A 7,223-nucleotide genomic window follows, 5' to 3' on the forward strand; every position below is an offset into this window, starting at 1 on the left:
CTGCTGTCAAATCAGCTCTCACATGAAAGAGAGACCAGAACTCCCCTAAAATAAACTGCGTGGTACTTTCTCGAATGTGGCAATGGATGCGGGCAAAAGTTCCATGATGTAAAGCTTTATTAGTGACCACTAACTTTAAATGCTACGTTTTATTTCCAGCTTTCTTCTTTTTTATTTCCAGCTAATTCAGTTGAGCACGAACAATAAATGCACTGACTGCACTGCATATAATGTTACCCATATGGGAACGGTCAGACGTACAGCTCGGGTTCCCGGTCCATATGCTGACCAGTCCAAGTATCAATCACTGAATCCAAAGGACTTAGAAGAGCCATATTGATTACCGATACAACATCATAAATCAGGCAGCAGACGTACAATTTTTCATTGTATGTAGACACAAACTGGATTATGTGTTTCTTATGAAATTATTGCAATAAATCTCAAAGACGTGTTGTACATGACAGGGAGATGGAGATGAAGTCGTAATCAACCCAGAACGACTTAGAACTGAAAAAAAAAAAACCCAAGACAAATCATGCAACGATGGTGAAAAACAGATATTTTTGTTTTTTATCTCACCAATCGTGCATCGAGCATATGATTCAAACACACGCACACGGCAACACGCGCACACACACTCCATAAAGGGGACACATGTTTATCTGTTGCTTTGCCAAAGGGCATGCAGGGAAACCACTGCAATAAGAGCATTTCTAGCCTTGAAATGTTTCCTATTCACTTATTTATCATCTCCACACACCTCAGCAACATTGAGTCAAGAAGTGTTGCAAGGCTTTTAGTGATCCAGAAGAAGCGGGACGTCTGAGGGACTTCTCCGCATCAAATCCAGACAGTTTTTTTTTTCTCCTGCTGTAATTTGTGTATGTTTTTTCATTTAACTAGTTTTTTTTGTCTGTATTCTTAGTTTCCATCATAATTTTGTCATTTCTAAAATAACAAACTACAAAGCTCTGTGCAGTGCAAATAGAGCAACTAATATTTGCCACTTTAGCCCAGAATGAAAAATATGTGTTCAAGCGCTTGATTTGCTATATATTTTTATTGATATTCTTTCAGACAGGCAGTGTAAAATACAAATTTTCATGTTAATATTTCCTAATTAGGTGGGTTGTGTAGGTAATTATACTAGGTTTTATTTAGTGTTACTGGAGTAAAGGGGACTGAATGCAAATTGTATATCTTACTGTGATTAAAGGTGACAAAATATGGAAAAGCTTTTAGGAGTGTGAATACTTTTTAAACATATTGCAATAGAAGCTGTTACAAATATCTCTTGCTAACATTGATGACCAAAAGATCCAGTTTGCTACAAACCAAGTGGAGAACACGGCAAACGTGGTCGAAGGCCCTTTGGTCTGGTGAAATCAAAACGTTGGCCTTCTGACGAGATTTTACATGGTGAAAACTTGATGACACCATCCCTTCAAAGGACAGGGAAGCTTGATGATAAGACAAACCTGAACATAAACTGGTTAAAGACTGCAAAAGATTTGAGATGGGGGCAAAGGTTAACCTTCCAGCAGGACAACTGGCGGTCTAGGTGAGGGCTTATTCATGTGTTAGAATAATCCAGCCGACAGCCAGAACTAAATCCAATTGAGAGTCTGTGGTAAGATTTGGAAATTGACATTATTGGAATATTTCAATCCAGTTCTGCTTAAACGTAAATCATTTACAAAGAGGGATGTGGAAAACTGTCTGCATTAGCTATAGAGACATGCCCTTAAAGACTTGGGGCTGTAATTTGCTGTAAAAAGCTTTGAGATACAGAAATGTCACACTTTGAAAAAACATTTAAGATTCTCCTTCCCTTTCACATCAAAGTACTACTGTGGGTTACTTTGTCACTTGAAATCCCAATAGAATACAAAGAAGATATTGGTTGTTACTTGAAAAATATAACTTTGACTACTTTTTGCAGTGTCCTATAATTATTTATGTCGTTACAGAGTTAATCTTTATTTATCATGAACTGGTTTAGTAACATTCTGAAAAGTATTAACATTTTTCTTGACATTATAGATCTTCCTAGAATGATTTCTGTTTGTATTCAGCATTTATAAAATACTTTTCCACTGTAGATTTATTGTTTGTTGTCTCCTTTGGTTGTACAACGTCTACCTTTAACAGCCATTAATAGTTAAAACCATCCATTGGTCAGAGAGGAAGGTGTTTTTAGGACATGGGCTGACTTAGAGCAGCCTGAGGGCCAGATGAAGAATAACTGAGTGGACTGCTTCGGAGATGGAACATATTGTCCCTGACAGGAACAAACATTAGACTGATAAACAAGTGGCTCAGGGTGAGCGAACACTTTAGAGAAGCAAGCGAGAGAGAAAGACAACAAGATGTAACAGAAAAGAGGACTCTGGTTGAGCAGAGTCCAAAAATAGTTGCACTGAGATCTCAGGAGAACTCAGGGAGAAACCGTTGACCATTCAAGCTCTTACCTGAGATCTGCTTCAAGTGTTTTGTTTTGTTGCTTGCACACATTTAGAGATTTTGGTGCTCTGACATGCTCACAAAGAGAAATAACCATTTTTAACCTCTGGATCACCAGGAAGAAGGAAACGTCATGCTCATTTCCACACTGGAAGCAAATTACACAAACAGACAGGAGATGAGCAGATATCCACTTTATTTTGTTCTGTCTTGCAGCACTGTGAGCCTCATAAAAGGCATTTTAAAGCCACACCAGGAACATACTTCTTTCTTGTTTAACACAATGGAAAATTCTGAATAAATTAGTCAAGATATGAGGAACAAAAACAACTCCAGTCCTTGGAAACCATTTCTAGATGCGTGAAGTTGCTGCGTTCTTTTGTTCAAACAATTGGTGTGATTTATAGCCGTGATGGAAATGTCTGAACATCATCCCACTCAAGGATGGGTTCTGTGTCCCAGAGACCAACAAGTTTTTGTCCAATAGGGGCAGGTCAACCCCAGAACAAAAGCCAAGGAACTTGTGAAGTTGCCGCCTAAAACTAGCAAGGCAGAGTCATTATCCACATTACAATGTGTCCTGTATCGACATGGGCTGAAAGGCCATTAAGTGAGGAAGAAAGCCATTACTCCACAAGAAAATTGAAAGAGCCTGATTGTAGTTTTCAAACACACAGGGACAAACACCTTCACTTTTGGAGACATGTCCTGTGGTCTGATGAAACTAAAGTGGAAACAACGGCGGCGAGAGAACGAATGTAAGATGGGGGTGGAGGAGAGGAAATAGACCAGGGGACAGAAAAACGTAAGTCTGGGGACTGGCAGACCAGGGGCGGAAAATAAGAACTAGGGGGGAGCAATATGGGATATTTACAGCACCTTCATTCGTCAAACTCAGAAACTCATCTACCAGCCATGTACCACCACGATTCGCTCCGCCACCCGTTTGTTGAGACCGGGATGATATAACATTTATTGTGCGGTTCGTCCATAAAGCTACACTGACACTGTAACCAACAACTACTCAGCCACCCGCCATCTTCAGTCTATCCGCTTACCTGTATAAATATTCCTGCAGCGATCTTCCCACCGTTCGTTTTGAACCAGCAGCTCCCGGAGGAAAAAGGCTGCCGTACTCTAGGCATTGCGACATTCATTTTAAGGATGTCTATTGGTCCCCCAAAAACGATGAAAACCCGGGCATTATCATCAATCCATAAAATCACCAGGGGCCGAACTTGAAAATTGGACATTATGCTGCTAACACTTAGCTTTCATCAATAACTCAGAGGCGGAAGTGAGATCTCCGTGCAACGCAAATAATGTTCCGGCCGGAACACGGTGCGCTAAGTAATAAAACATAAATTAACGGGGCTTCGAGGCAGGTAAATTTTCCTCGAGGAATTTTAATAATCAAGGTACACGAATCATTCGAGGAATCGTTTCAGCCCCATCTACAACATTGACTCACCAGTTCTGTCAGGAGGAATGGGCCAGAACTCCAACAAACTACTGTGATACGCTTGTGGATGGAAACCCAAACGGTCTGACCCAAGTCATACAGTTTATAAGTACCAAATACTGAAGACATTATCACATAAATCTTTGGCATATTCTTTCTGCTATTGTTATGGCATTTAGCAAATTAGAAATAACTTAGTTAATTCTAACTGACCCAAAACAAGAGAAGTTTGGTGTGATTTAATTTCAGACAGTGAGAAAAAAAAACCTTGTATGTTTATTTTTAATTGATGTATATAATCTTCTGGTGTCCAGTGTAAATATATTGCTGAGGTGCAGCTGTGAATGTAAGTGATGTAAAAAGTCAGCCAGGGTTTGGAAGGGGGCTTCGCTGAGAGCTGGGGGAACCTTTTATAAAAGCCAACTTGAAGCAGGAGGCAGAATAAAAACTTGATAGCCTGTTGGGAGGGTTTAATAATGTAACAAGAACATGTGGTCTTGCTAGAGTTAAGTACACTTAGGAGTGCACTCAGAAGTGTTGTGGAAAGGATACCAGATGACAAGTTGTGACCAGGAGGTGCCAGGAAGATGGTTAACAAACTACAGCTATGAATCTGGGTCAGGTCTGTGATGGTTGAGGAAACAGTTTAAACTAATCCCCGGATCTGATTACCCAACTCACACGAAATAACAAAGGCTTTGATGCTTCTAGTTTCTACTAATAAGTTGACGTTTGGATGCATATATTGAGAATATATTTGTAATCAAGAATTGCACAGTGATACTATCCGACATGGTCATTTTAATCATGCGAGTTTTCAATTATGTGCACAAAAATTTGACTGCATGTGAAAGTCTGAGTATGTGTGCATTGCCAGTCTCTGCTATCAGGAGATTTTAATAGAGTAGTATATATGCCTTTGCATTTTACATGACTCTAGGGCAGGCTGCTCTCGCTTGTCTGCTCTGTTCAAATCAGATGCTTAAACTGGAGCGCAGAATGGACTTCAGGTCTTCATGCTGTCTCATTCTGAGCGTTGCCTTTATGAGTGAATAAATACATTTATTGCTAAGAACCATAAAATTGTTTCTAAATAATTACCAACAAATTTTTGAGACAATTTCTGATTAATGCTGTGATATATATAATCTGCTCTCACCTGAACCATTTCGACGTCAAAATGAACAAACATTATCACCTTTCCACTCACATATTTCTTTATCAGGATGAGGGATTGCTGCCACGACTACGACGCAGTGCAATCAGCTCGGATTCCATAGATGGGTTACTTTTACTAAGTGGCAATAAATGATCGACTTAGTGAGTCTGTATGGTATTGTGATTTGGATTGAATACAACTGTATGTAACTGGACCTGAATGTGTTGATTTGAATTTAATTTGGACTGAACCAGATACTTGGTTCAAATGCAAGGTCATTTAATTTCTTTGTTGCGCTGAAGCTTCTTAGCAATAAACATATTTTCCCTTAAATAGAGCCACATTTGCCAGGAAAATGCTCTTGTTGGTCAAGCAGCCCTATGTGGCTTATGGCCATGAAAAACCACAGAAGGCGTTTTATGGTCCCATGTTGATCTTAAAAGATATTTTCTGCCAATTCCAAACAGCTTCTGGTGAAAGAAGTGATGGCTTGGGAAAACATCGCTTGCCATTTAGTCAGGTCAGGTTTATTTGTTTAGCACATTTTAGCAACAAGGCAGTTCAAAGTGCTTTACATGATAGCAACACGGTAACAAGCAACAAAAATAACATAGTCAAATGCTGTCGTCAAAATCATCTAGAAAAATCATAATTAAATGTATGTCAAAGACATTAATCAATGTTTCAGTTATTATTGATCAAAATTTAGTCAAAGACATCGCTAAACAGGTGGGGCGTTTTTAATAGAACTTGGTGTTTTAGATGCAATTTTCTGGAAGTTTTTCCCAGATTTGTATTGCATAGAAGTTTATTCAGGTCTGGTTCTGGTTCTGGGAATGCAGAACAGACCAGAACCAGAAGACCTGAGAGGTCTGGAAGATTGATACTACAACAACAACAACAACAACAACGGGTCTTTAATGTGTGTTGATGCTAACCCGTGATTTATAAACTAACAAAAGTATTTTAAAGTCTATTTTCTCCTGTCTAAGGATGCAGTCTTAATGCAAAGCATTATCAAGACCAGATTTTACACCTATAATCATATAGGTGTAAAATCTATACAATTATATAGATGTCAGTCCCTCATGTACACAAGTAGGGACCAAATTTGACCCTCCAAGATGTCCGTGCACTCCCCTACACAGCAGGGTTCATCAGGTGGTCTGGCCCGACTACACTCATGACCTCAGTCCTGTTTAACACAAACAGGAGCTTTGACCTACTATTTGTGTCAGAGTGACCAGAGAAGCTACTTTGTCTGACTTGTGACAAATGCTAGTTGAAGATCAGGATGCTTTCTCTCAGCAGTGTGTGCCCAAGCTGGTGACCAGTTGCCAGGCTGCTGTGGTTGGATATGGTTGGCCGACAGCCTACTGAGGCCCCAGTTTGTTAAATGGAATATGTTGTTAAAAAGTCAATGTTTTCTCTTTTGAAGAGCAATCATTCAGTAAGACAATCAATAGTAAGTTTAAATAACTGGATATTAACGAGTGGACTTGGTGGACTTGGTTTTCTTCCAAAGTGCTTGAGTGTTGCCGTTATGGGAATTGTTGATGCAGTGCAACTTCATTAAGGTGTGATGCTTAGATTATATTGAAATCAGGAATGAGACGGTTGGTTAATGTGGGCTGCGTTGTTGGGTCTAGATGGCTTGTCTCTCTAAATTGTACTAAATCTCATCAGACTGGCCTCTCTAAAGTCTGGTGATCTGTTCAGGTGTTCTTGCATCAAGTACAAAGGAAACTGATATTAACCAATTACATCATAGGTTGTCTAAATACTGGCACATGCTGTGGTGGGATGTTATGTCATCATTATCAGTTACACAAAATCAATGAAACCATTTTAAAAATTGACCACTTTGTTTGACAAAAAAATATCTCAGCAAGCTTATGGACTGATGTGACAAATGGTCTCCAGATAATGGTCTCCACCCCCTAATAATAATGTACAATAAATAATAACATGCCTTAGCTGCTAGACATAACTAATAGAGCAGATACAAAAGCATCTAATTATTTATTTAGCATTTTATTTCAACGTACTTACCAGGGTCTAGGATGAATTGTGTTGCTGAGTTGGACTCAAACTCTTGCAGGAGGCAAACTGAATCATATTAAAAGATGTTTATTA

This window comes from Gambusia affinis, linkage group LG04 (assembly GCF_019740435.1).
Source record: "Gambusia affinis linkage group LG04, SWU_Gaff_1.0, whole genome shotgun sequence".
In the NCBI taxonomy this organism is placed as follows: Eukaryota; Metazoa; Chordata; class Actinopteri; order Cyprinodontiformes; family Poeciliidae; genus Gambusia; species Gambusia affinis.